This window comes from Hoplias malabaricus, chromosome 6, assembly GCF_029633855.1.
Source record: "Hoplias malabaricus isolate fHopMal1 chromosome 6, fHopMal1.hap1, whole genome shotgun sequence".
NCBI lineage: Eukaryota > Metazoa > Chordata > Actinopteri > Characiformes > Erythrinidae > Hoplias > Hoplias malabaricus.
Genome location: NC_089805.1, coordinates 17,996,595 through 18,009,420, shown reverse-complemented (window position 1 = coordinate 18,009,420; position 12,826 = coordinate 17,996,595).

Below are 12,826 nucleotides of genomic sequence, written 5' to 3'. Positions count from 1 at the left end.
GAGAAAGAAACATCGAGCCAGGTCAGTAGATGACTGATGACAAACTGAAAAAATAAAGATGCTTACCTGGGGGAAATGGAGAGTGAGTTCCTTGGTTCAGAAATACAGAGTACACCTGGAACTACGGATACTGGAAGGATTTCCCCTGCGGTGTTGCTATCAGTGTGTGAAGAGTGGGAGAACAGGGTTGCATTGACAATCCAACACAATGGGCAGCACTTTGAACACATTTTATAAGTGGTCAGAAACTTGTAAATAACTCATGAAAGAATAAAGTTACGTTAAAACCAAGCACCATTGTTTTTCTTGTGAAATTCCCAATAAGTTTGATGTGTCACATGACCCTCCTCCCATTGAAAAAACAAAAGTTGGATCCAAAATGGCTGACTTCAAAATGGCCACCATGGTCACCACCTATCTTGAAAAGTACACCGGTGTCTCCAGCATCCTGTCAGTAATACAAACCACCGATATTAGAAAAACTTCTGGACCGATTACATGAATAAAGACCACGCTGAAATATTTCAGGTGTAAGCAAGCACTGTTGAAATCTGTATATTCCTCTCTCATTAAATTGCTTCCTACACGTAAGGCTTGAGAACCTGCTCCAAGTGAAGTTGTTTAAGTGTCTCTATATCTTGTTTTACAGCTAATAGGAAGAGGAATTGCGAGATAGATTGTAGGTTAGGAGCAGCGTTTGCAGTGATGTGGTCACTATAACAAGCCATTGTGTTCAAGAGGGGGCTGAGCCATAAAACAGCCCAAAATCACCTATGGTCATGAGGTCTGAGCAACTACTGAAAGGTCGAGACTGCCGAAATGGGTTTTCTCCGATGGGCTGCAAGGACAATCTCAAGGACCATGTGAAAAGCTGAGTGTTCCGGAGAAGTTCTGAGCAGAACCACTGTGGAATGGCACTGAAAAGTTTGATAGTTAATCTGGGATCTGATAAAGACAACCCCTTGATGCTCCCGCTGGAATATGCCATGCAGGGGTAATGGGGGGGGGGGGGGGGGGGGGGCTAGGGTTGACCCAGGACATGCTAGAGAGATTATCCCACTCGACTGGCCTGGCAGTGCCTGGGGATTCCCCTGGAGGAACTGGCGAAAGTTGCAGAGGAAAGAAATATCTGGGATTCCTTGCTCACCCTGTTATCACCACAGTCCTGAAATGGATTTAGTGGAAAAGACAAAAATAATGAATTCATCAACAGCAATCTATCAGTAGATCAGCAAATCAACTAACCCATCAGGAAGCAAACAATATCTCAACGCTCAAGTAATCCTGCACAAAACAAATAACAGCAATCATCTAACATCTGAAGAATCAATAGCAATGCATCAAAAACCATCACCTGGTCCCTTTCAAGGTCGCAGTGGCAACAGAGCGAGTAAAGAATCCTAGACATTTTTAACCACATGCCAGCCAAGACAGGTAATCCCTTTAGTGCGTCCTAGGTCAAACACCTCCCCGCATGCCACGGCTGGTACACCTACTGTGGGAGGCATCTAGGGAGCGTCTTTGTCAGACGCCTGACAAACATCAACTAGCTCCTAGCAAAGGAGCAGTGATTCTATTCAGAATTCTGATTTGGAGGTGCTGATCTACATACCAACCTACTACAACAGTGACGACACCTCCTTAGCCACCCCCAAACAGACAAAAGTCACCCTGTCCTTGACTATGCCTCACCACCTTGTAAAAAGAATATCAAGAACAGGAGTGAAAATGTACAACCCTGACACAATCCCATGCCTATGCTTAATAATTATTTCAGTTCTGTATGTCATTCAAGTTTATTTCCATTTTCTCAAACATGTTTCTTATCCTACAGAAACACCTTCATTTCTTATTTGTGTCCAATTTACAAGTTGCTATTTTAAACAAAGTAGCCGGTAAATGTGAGGCTGTGTGGGTATCACAGCCTAACTGCACACAAGTCAACTTCAGTTCATTATTTAGGTTAGATTTAGAAGGATCAGCTCTTTTTCGGCATTTTTGTTTTTTAGTAACTACTAAAGATCGAGTGTATAGCATTGCATATGGTGATCCGGGGGGAGAGCGTGCAAGGGAGAGCAAGCGCAAGAAAGCAAGCACAAAAGAAAGCAAGAGGGGTGGAGGGGGGCCTGGGGAGGGAGGGAGAGAGTGCAAGAGAGTGTGAGCAACTCTTGAGAGCGAGATCAAGCACAACAGAACAAGTGTAAGAACAAGAGAAAGAGATTTACTTTAGACATGTATGCAATTGTAAAAAATGTTTAATATGTTATTGCACAAAAAAAGGAATTACTACAGCTGACATTTTAAGTATCAAATGCTTAAAATGTTGATACTTGGGGGCCCCGTATACTCAGCCAATTAAAAAAAATAAATTCATTACAAAAATAAGAACGTAAACTGAGCTCTCAATTTTTCAGAAATAATTTTTAAAAATGATAAGATAAAAACATTACCTGTGGAGCTGGAGGTGGTTGTTGCGAGCACAGTAAAAGGCATGGATAAGTCTATAAATACAGAAAAAAAAACATGCTTTTGTCATCTTACGAAAACTATTGTATAACTGTTGCATTCAACTTAAAAATGTACTTAAGTTAAAAATGGCAATTAATTAATCAACTCATGTAGTAAATTAAAATTGTCCATTTTTATAATCTACCGTGTTTCCCCGAAAGTAAGACAGTGTCTTACATTCTTTTTACCCCTGGAAGTCCCACTATGTCTTACTTTCGGGGTATGTCTTATATCGGTAAAAAATGTCGATTTTTGTTTTAACCATAAAATTAACATTTATTAACAACCTGAACAGTATGGTTTTCACCATAAAACAGTTTTATAAAAGCAAGTGCCAAGAATGTCTTGTTACAACCGTATCATGACGGTATTTCCATGTATAACATGTAAAACAATGAAAAACGGTAAGAACGAACAGTTTGAATATGTTATACTGGAAGATAAAACAGATTTATTCCATGACAACCATGGCCATGCCAATCAGAGAGGCCACCAGCGGCTGCACATGAGGGCACTGAGGCTGCGTGTTGGACCACGGACAACATTACTGCTGCTCCCGCGGCCTCCACATCCCTCCGCTCATTCCGCTCCAGATCCGTCCGCATCCCGCAGTTAATGCAGCAAAATGTACCGGTACTATGGCTTATATTTTTCCAACGTACAGTTTACTATGTCTTACTTTCGGGGTACGTCTTACATTAGCCGACCCCCCTAAAACCCACACTGCGTCTTACTATCGGGGGTGTCTTACTATCGGGGAAACACGGTATGTATTATTTATGTTAGAATAAGCATTTCACAAACTTTGGTTTGCTGGAGGATTCAATGCTTACCACACCGCTGTGGTAAACTGGGAGCTGAACCACAAAGCAAAGCACTCAATTTACTGGTCCATTTATGTTCCTATGGTCATGAGCTTCAGATAAAGACAGGAAGAACATGACTGCGAACACAAGAGTACTTGTTGCTGCGCATACTCTCCGTGATTGCATAGAGAGCATGGAACTGAACCACTGCTCCTTCGGATTGAGAGGAGCTGGTTGAGGTGGCTCAGGCATCTGAAAGATTTTTCCTGGGACGCCTCTAGCTGGAAGTGTACCAACATCCACCAAAAGGGAAGAGGCCTCAGGGTAGAATCAGGACACACTGGCTCAGGAGATATCATCCTAGCTTGTCCCAGGTCCACCTCCTCCCAGTTAGCTGCACTTAGATACAACCCAAGCAGGAGTCGTACACAGGACATCCTTCTCGGATGCCCGAACCACCTCAAGAGGCCGTGTACATAACCTCCTCTACAACATGAGCAAAGTTGTCTCAAAGGTGGGAGCTGAAATCATTCTGGACAGTCCTGCTAACCTATCCCTGCAGACCCGCACTGTGGGCCTACCAGGTCTGTCTGGCAGTTTTCCCTGTTATCTGATTCACCCACACAAGAGATGATGTGATCTGAACTTTGTGTTGGTTATGGCATTCTACCCTGGGCAGCATTACACAAAAAGCCTGGTGACCCCAGTGTTTGCTGAAATCGAAAAATAATTTTAGTCAAATTGTTCAGTGTCATTCCTGTGAAACTACAACTCAAATTACACTGAAAAGTTATATGTATAATGATTCAAGTATCCCACTCATTTTTTTTACTCACTACTACAAAATGTGGATTATTACCTAGGTTCACAAAAAATCCAGACTTCTATCAATCAATACATGTGGAGAAAAAGAACCATTTAACACCTTCCCCAACAGCACAATCATCCATTAAAGTGGTCTCATGTACTAACAAAACATGCACTGTTTAATGACTAATTCCTACTGTAAGTGTCATGTACCTTCCAGTCTGCAGTTTAAAGGTCAAGCCCATTCCAGACAAGTATTCTTGTAGAAGGTTATCAAAGCTCTGTCTCATTCCGGGTGTCTCATTTGGGGTGTTCTTCATATCCATGTGCAGATTCAAAGGTGCCTGTGTAGCTATGAAGTATGAAGTTCTGTTTCTCAAATCTAAGAAATGGCCTCGGTAGGGTCTGGGATTGACTGCCACTCTAGGGACTGGAAAATAAGGAGACACATAAACTGAAACACCATATAATGACCAGTATGACATACACAAGGCTTACAAACTTAAGAGTACTTTTAATCTGTAATACAATTAAGCGTCTTCATCAGACAGTCCTTCAGCCTAAACAAGTCTGTAATTGCACCAACTGCTTTGAATCATTTGGTGACTTCTTGTAAAGACTTCTTGTAGAAGATAGAAAGTTATTTCTATCTTCTACACTTATTTTCTTATTTTTTTTTTTTATATAGAGTCAGGGGTGTGCGATATGGTGATAACAGATCGTGAAGGTTCAGAATACACCATCACTTGGATATCGTTGGATCATGTTAATGCATGTTGCCAGTTAATCTCCACTATGGCCGTGTAGCTTGGCCTCTCAGCTTTAATGACAAATCATTCAAGTCTGTAGACCAATCAGGGGCAATGCTCAAATAAGAAGCCAGGGAAGCAACCATGCTGCGGAGCTTAACACACGCGCACCGCGAGAGACAACGCAGAGAGTTTTATATGGCAACAACAATCAAAACAATAAATAGGTTTTCAAAGCTTAGATCCCTTTCACTGTCTGCCCTTTCCCTACTAAGACCATTTAAACATAGGAGGAGAGTGAGGGAGGCGGCCTCACTCTACAGCCAATAGGGGGGAAGCTCCCTCCTCCCAACACATCTTGAAGTCACAGTACATTTCAATAACATTACTATAAAATAAAATTGCCTCTAGTTTATTCACTGCTTCAAGATTTGGGTATGCATTTTCAGGTGGGGAAAAAAAAAATATATATAAGAGGTTAAAAACCAGCATGAAAAAAATTGTGTTAAAATCAACATGGAGGGGAAAAATAAATTTACCATATAACACACCCCTACAGAGTCCCATTATACAGTGTTGTTTAGCCTTCCCTTTGAAATAAAGGGCTGGATATGCCTTGGTGAAATACATGCAAATTATTTTACAATATATTGTACAATACTAATAAAAATAATAATTTTATAAAATAAAAATAAAAATTAAAAAATTAAAAAAAAAAGTAGACAAAATAAATAAACAAAAAGAGTAAACAACATTACAAACAGGTTAAAATAAGACAACGCAACTGAGTCCATCAGAAGGAAAAAGCATTCTTGCACAGGTGGGTTTTGAGTGTAGACTTGAATTGTGAAAATGAGTTTATATTCCTTAGGTCCAGTGGTAAAGAACTCCAACGCTAGGGAGCAGAGCGGCAGAAAGCTCTACTCCTGGTAATGAGACGAGTGGAGGGGACAGATGAATGTGAATGAGATGATCTGAGGGTGCGAGAGGGGGTAGCAACATGGAGAAATTGGAGAGATATGTGGATGGCCTTGAATGTGAGCAGAAGGATTTTGTAATCAATGTGGACCTTGACCGGGTGCCAGGGGATCAGTTGAAGAAGTGATGTGGTGAATGGAGGGTGTTCTGGTGATGATACGGGCAGCAGAATTCTGGACCAGTTGAAGATTTGTGAGTAAGAGTTGGTAAGTTGAGTAAGTGAGGGAGTTACAATAATCAAGGTGGGAGGTAACGAGGCTGTGAACAAGGATAGCAGTGGTATGGGGAGTAAGGGAGGCATGAAGAAGGTTGATGTCACACAGGTGGAAATAGGCAGATTGGGTTTTGTTATTGATATGAGATTGAAATGAAAGAGTACTGACAAGGATGACACACATACTCTTTACCTGTGAGGAGGGGGAAACTGAGCAATATCAATGTCAAAAGAAAAACTGCAGGTTTTGGATAATGTTGATTTTGTGCCAATGAGAAGAACCTCAGTTTTGTCACTGTTCCGTTTAAGTAGACATGGAGAGAACCAAGATTTTATTTCTACTAGTCTGTAAGGGAGGAGGGTGGAAGGTTTGAGGTGGGTTTACAGGCAAGTTTGAGCTGGGTGTCATCTGTGTAACAGTGGAAATTAATGTTATATTTAAAAATATGGCCAAGGGGAAGGAAATAAATAATAAAGAGGACACCTGAGGTAAGCTGGGAAGTGAAAGTTTAATGCTGAATGAACTGAGTCCATCAGGAGACGTTTGATTTGAACCAGTTTATAGGAGTCTGAATAAAACCAATGGAGAACAGTCTATTAAGGAAGGTGGTGTGACAAAACATGTCAAATGCTGCACTCAGGTCAAGAAGGATGAGAATGGAGAGTAAACCAGAATCAACTGCCATAAGTAATTTCCAATTTAAAGCCATTGGTAATTTTTTGAGAGCGGTTTCTGTATTATGGAGGGGCGTAAATTAGATTGGAACTGTTCATACAGGTTGTTATGAGATAAGTGTGGAGTTGAGTTGCTATTATTTTCTTGAGAATTTTGGAAATGAAAAGTAAATTAGAAATTTGACATAGGTTACTGAAGTCGGTGAAATCAGCACTGGATTTTTTTCAGCACCAGGTTTTTTTTTTCTCCAAGGGCAGGGGGGATGATTTCAGAGATAATACTGGAGGTGGGTTGTGGCCTGAGATGCCGGTGAATCATCTGAATTTTATCACCAAAAAAATGACATGAGGGAGTTACAAAAAGGAGACCAAATTATACCAGTGTACTAACTAGATTTGGTTTCAGCAATACAGTCCTTAAACTAATACAGTTTTCAGGTGAAGCCGCTCAAGATAGAATGAATTTATTTTCCACAATGTGGAAATTCATCTTCGATCACTCATGGCATAACAACACAAATAACATAACATCCACACCCACACAAAAAGTATAGGAGGGAGGAGGGGAAAGAAAAAAAAATCTCAAGAATTCACCATCTCCACAGCATTTGGTAAAAACTATTTCCTATAAATATTTCTAGTAGCTATGAGGGCGTAAGTACTGGAGGAGAGAGAATCCAAATTTATATCCTTAATATTACGGAAAGAAGTGGAGCAGGGGTGTTTAGTAATAGAGAGAGGGAGACTGACAATAAATGAGAGGAGAAAATGATCAGTTATAGGGAGTTCATCTGCTGTATGGTCAAAAGGGAAACACCAGAACATCAGATTAGGTCCAGGACATGACCCTAAGAATGAATGGGAATATCAATGTACTGCTGAAATCCAAAACCCTCAAGGCAAGATGTAAAGTCTGTGGTAAGAGTGTTATTGATATTGTCCATATGAATGTTAAAATCTCCCAGCACTATAATGTTTGGTGAGAGGGTGGACAGGTGTGTCAGCAGAGCAGCAAAATCATTTAGAAAGTTATTACATTTTGGGGGACGATAAACAGTTGTGATGATGGTGGGAATAGATTGAGGCAGTTGACACATGATCGATACAAAGGAGGAGAAGGCCGGAAGACACCGGCAAGACTTTCTACTTCTTGCGGTGAATTATCACGAGTCCTCCTCCCCGTCTGGTGCCACAGGGTTGGCAGCTGTAAACAAACCCTGGAGGTGATGAATCATTAAGTTGTGAAAAATCATTGGGTTGTTGGCAAGTCTCAGTTAAACAGAGGAAGTCAAATTTACGGTCAGTGAGGAGATCCTGGATGAGATGTACCTTGCTTGTAAGTGAGAGGATGTTGAGTAGACAGAAACTGACAGTGGAGTTTTGACATTGGCAGGAGAGTTAGCTGACCAGGCTACACAGGGTAGCACACAACTACCATATACTATACAACTATTTTATCTAATCCTTGTCATTTCTGTCTGAACTGTAGGTCTAGGGGCCTGCTGGCATGACCTTTGATCTCCTGGTTGCCTGTAAAGAATAAATAATTGTTACGTTTGTAGATAAAAAGTGCCACAACACAGCACTTCAAATTACAAACCTAGACACTGAACCTGCTGTTATCCTCACTGGAGCTTTGTTGAGCAATGATTGTGGTCCCTTGTCTTTCACACAATGAAAGCAGAGGGCATGATGCAGAGCACTAAACAAGTCAAGCCATGAATTAATATTTATGAATGAATTTAATTCCAAGAATCACATTAATTGCAACCCATCTCCATTCTGTAAAAGGATCATTGCATTGCAAACTGGAACCTGTTAACACATCAGGTTATTAGTGTGTGTGTGTGTGTGTGTGTGTGTGTGTGTGTGCAAACAGTCATACAGTGAATTCAGAAGTACATTTCTATAACCTGAGAGCAGGATCTTACTGTAAAGTATAATTCAAATTGAGGATTGTCCTTTTGGAATGGTCCTTGGTTCTTCAACTGGACAGGCTTGATTTTGGCCCAATTTAAAACGTTAAAAAATAAATTCTGATTTATGAAATAGCCTCTGATGATCTTGTAAGAAGCTGTTAGTATGGCATATTTATTCTGAGGGAATGTTAAAGGCTGGCGATAAGGTAAATAATTTAGCTAGTAGCCAAATGCACTATTTCTCCATATTCTATCATGTCCAGTACTATGTTCACAAGAACATTATATAAAAATTCCACAGTAAAATTTCTTCATATTAAGGATATTAATCATCTGTTGTATTGTGTATTCAGTGAGCCTTTCAGATTTTTGAGACTCTTTGAAAATTTAGAGATAATGTCCAATGAATTTAGCCAAATGCTTAATTTCCCCACACATTCTGTCATGTCCAATGCTATGTTCACATAGCCATTACAAAAAAATCTACTGTAAAATTTCTTCATGTTCAGGACATTAATAGTCTGTTATATTGTGTCTTTAGTGAGGCTTTTTAGATATTTGAGACTCTTTGAAAATATTCATTTTGGAGATAATATTCACGGAATTAAGCTAAACGTGTAGTTTTTCCATGTTATGGAAGGAGTGTTCGTACTTAGCCATCTAGTGGCGACAGAATGCAACTCTTGCATCATTTAAGGTGGAACAGAATCCGAATAAGAAACTGACGACTACGTAACCAACTTCAGCGTCGTATTATACGTCACGAGACAAGCTGGCGCATAAAGCACATTTAAAAATTACTATTTAGTCCAATGATTTTTACACAGCAATTCACACACTGAACTGCACTAAATCCAGTGAAACAGAAATAATTGAACTCTTTCTGTAATGATATCACTGTGTTTGTCCGCTGAAAATAACCTCTCACGTCAGGTATTTTAGTTCACGAGACGTACTCCAATTAACAAAATGTTATCAAAGAGTGTGGTACACGTTAAAATGTTCACTGTTTTTTCTCACAAATTTAATAATTTAGTAATTTATTTGAATGAATACTTGGCCGACGTTCTACAATGTAGGAAAAGCAAGTGAAACGCACACGTTAGCCTCAGTGTGCACGACTTGGTGAACGAAGCCTCTACATGACATATGCGGTTGTTCGTTTTCTCCTAAATTGCGTCATATTTTTCGCCGAAGCCAGGCGAACGCCTTCTCCGCAGAAAGTATGCTGAGGCTTAAACTCTGCTCCCACTCATTTTCAGTGGGACCATTGGTTCCGTCAGACTAGGTCGCGCGGTGCATCAAGGGTCCGGCCCGTTGGCATCGGTGGACGCGGTGTATGGAGAGGATGGTGCCAAATTGGAAAGCAATCACTGCAATAGGACAATGTGAAATTCAATTCACACACGTCATTGCTTTTCCAAACTAACATGAAGAATACGTGCCAAAATTAAAAGCAAACCCTCTATTACATTGTTTTCACGTTGCTCGATCTCTTTACTGAAAAACAATACACAAGGATTTGCTTTTTAAATATTACATGCTGAATTAGTGTCAGAATTGAATAAAATTACCTATAAAGCAGTGGCGGATGCTGGTCTTTCAAGGAGGGGAAGCTCAATTTCGGCCTACATCATAAAATGTGTCGGTTTATTTATACGTAAATTCTACCCTCCGTTCCTTTTCAAGAAAATGATCTGTGACCCTGTCGTACCAACAAGGCGTCTGTTCCAGGGACTTGACTAGTGTACTCTCAATGGCCAGCAGAGCTAAGCTGCTTAAACGGCCTTGGCCCATGTGAAGTGTGTCCGCCTGTGAGTGTTTTGTGACGGTGGAGGGGCTCAGCATCACCCGCTGGACAGAAACTGCGATAGAAGTCAGAAACTGCGATAGAAGTCAGAAAGAGTGATAGAAGTCAGTCTCCAATAAAAGCAGCTACAAAAAACAACAACCCAGAAATAGAAGCTCGATTTGTCGCTAGTCATTTTTAACAAAGAAAATGCCGCTAAGAGGTTTAAGAAGTCTCCGGTTCAACTCAGAACAGAATGAAAATGTAATGCTCTCACGGATCTTTACACCAAAGGATCGCTGATTTGCTCATTTCGCTGTCAATCAAAAAGGGATTCAGCCTCAGACAGATCATCCAATCATCATGCAGAAGCTGAGCGTCCGGGCCAGCCGAGGCCAGCCCACTGCCCCATAGACCCACAGAGACGCTGAGCGTCCGATGGGCGGGACAAAGCCCAGCATTTATCCAATGATAAATGCTCAGCGTCCACACTGTTTAAAGCACCACTAAGGGAATGATTGAGAGGAAAGCCGTGTTTTTACCAGTGATAAGAGGCTGATTCTGAACAAAAGTTGAGTGCGTTGTAGTGCATATTTATTCAATGACATGTACACAAAACAGTATATATTTGATCACTTCTTTTTTTGACATTTTAGGGGAAGCTGAGCTTCCCTTCCAGTCTTAGAGCAATCGCCTCTGCTAGAAAGGTAATCATTACAGAGTTGTATTGCTTTACCTCGTGAGATACTTCAAAAATAACTGCCAAGTGCCAGCTGGCCACTAATGGTGTATTCTTTAAAGTGAAGCTGCAGGCCAGTTCAAATCTTACAACGGGCTGCATTTGGCCCGGGCTGGAATTTGGACACCCCTGGTGTACAAGGTACAGTTTCCAACCAGAAAATGTTATAGTTGTTTAATAAATTTAATATAGTATATATATTTGGAGGGATAATGATCCCAGAGGGCAATTGTATGTTTCAATAACATTATCCAATGTAATGTGGCAAACTACCTACCAGAGACACAGTGGTGGAGGTAACATTAAGCATTGCTTACTCCAACCCAGCTCTTTCTGGAGTTTTTCATCAGCCACCGAACCAAGGAGCCTTTGAACCTCATTAAAAAAAACATGGCGTGATTTTATATGCTCTTGTTGTGAGTCATATAAAACAAATTTAGTCACTACTGGAGATTTTACAAAAGACTAGTGTGTGCTGGGTGTATACATTTCATTGTGAACTCTGCAAGGGTTCCACTTGATTCACTTGGAACAATGTGTGAGCAAGGACTAAATAAATACCCTCTTCCAGGTCAAATATTTGCCTAATGGAAAAGCAAAAGAGCCAGATAGAGACGAGTAGGGTTCATGCATATGGAATCAGATTGTGCCCAAAAGTATTGCACAAAAAAAAATTAATCTCAAACATAAAACTCAAAATTTTCAACTCTGACGTTTGTGCTCCATGACTTTTGCGCATGAGCACTGAGTTCTGCGCGTGCTCTCTCAGCTTTGTGCGCGAGTGCTTCGATTTCTTTCCATGCGGGAGCTCTCTCAGTTTTGTGCGCCTGATCCCTGAGTTTTGCATTTTTGGCACAAACCTCTCGTGTGGGCGGGTTTTCTCAGGGGTGCCTTCCCATTGGCTGATGAATTTTTGAGTGACAACTCAGTTCACTAACGTGTTAAATCAAAATAGCCGTTGTGGAATGGGTCCAATACGTTAGTGCATGGGATTCTGAGCAGGAGCTCAAGCAGTTATATAAAAATAATTTACTAATAAATGCTAATTTATTCTGTTTTATCCTGGGTAAACACAGACATCACTGCATTTACCTCAGATCAGTTCAAGACAAACAGGTTTGTTTTCACAGTAAATTTATTTATTTAGACGAAACTACCTCAATATCTACATTGATATTGTCGGACTTTGCAGGTATTTCAGCTTTTTAAAACAGTAAATCACAGAGAGTATTCGTGTTTATGTAAAATCCCCACTGTGTCTCTCCACTGCTGAGCTGCAACGTGGAGTACGCATGTGCACTCCAAAATACCTTGGACACCGAGTTGTGACTTAAAAATTCATTAGCCAACTCCTAAGTATACCCGCCCACGCGAGAGGTTTGTGCCAAAACTGCTCACAAAACTCAGAGAGCTCGGGCAGAGCTCAAAGCACTTGCGCACAAAACTGAGAGAGCAGGCGCAGAACTCAGAGCTCACGCGCAAAAGTCATGGAGCACAAATGTCAGAGCTGGATATTTTGTTTGCAAGTTATAAGTTTTATGTTTGAGATCATTATTTTTTGTGAGATACTTTTTGGCACAAATTTGATTCCATACATGCAGACTCTTTTGGAACAACAAATGAGCAGGTACTAAAAACGTGC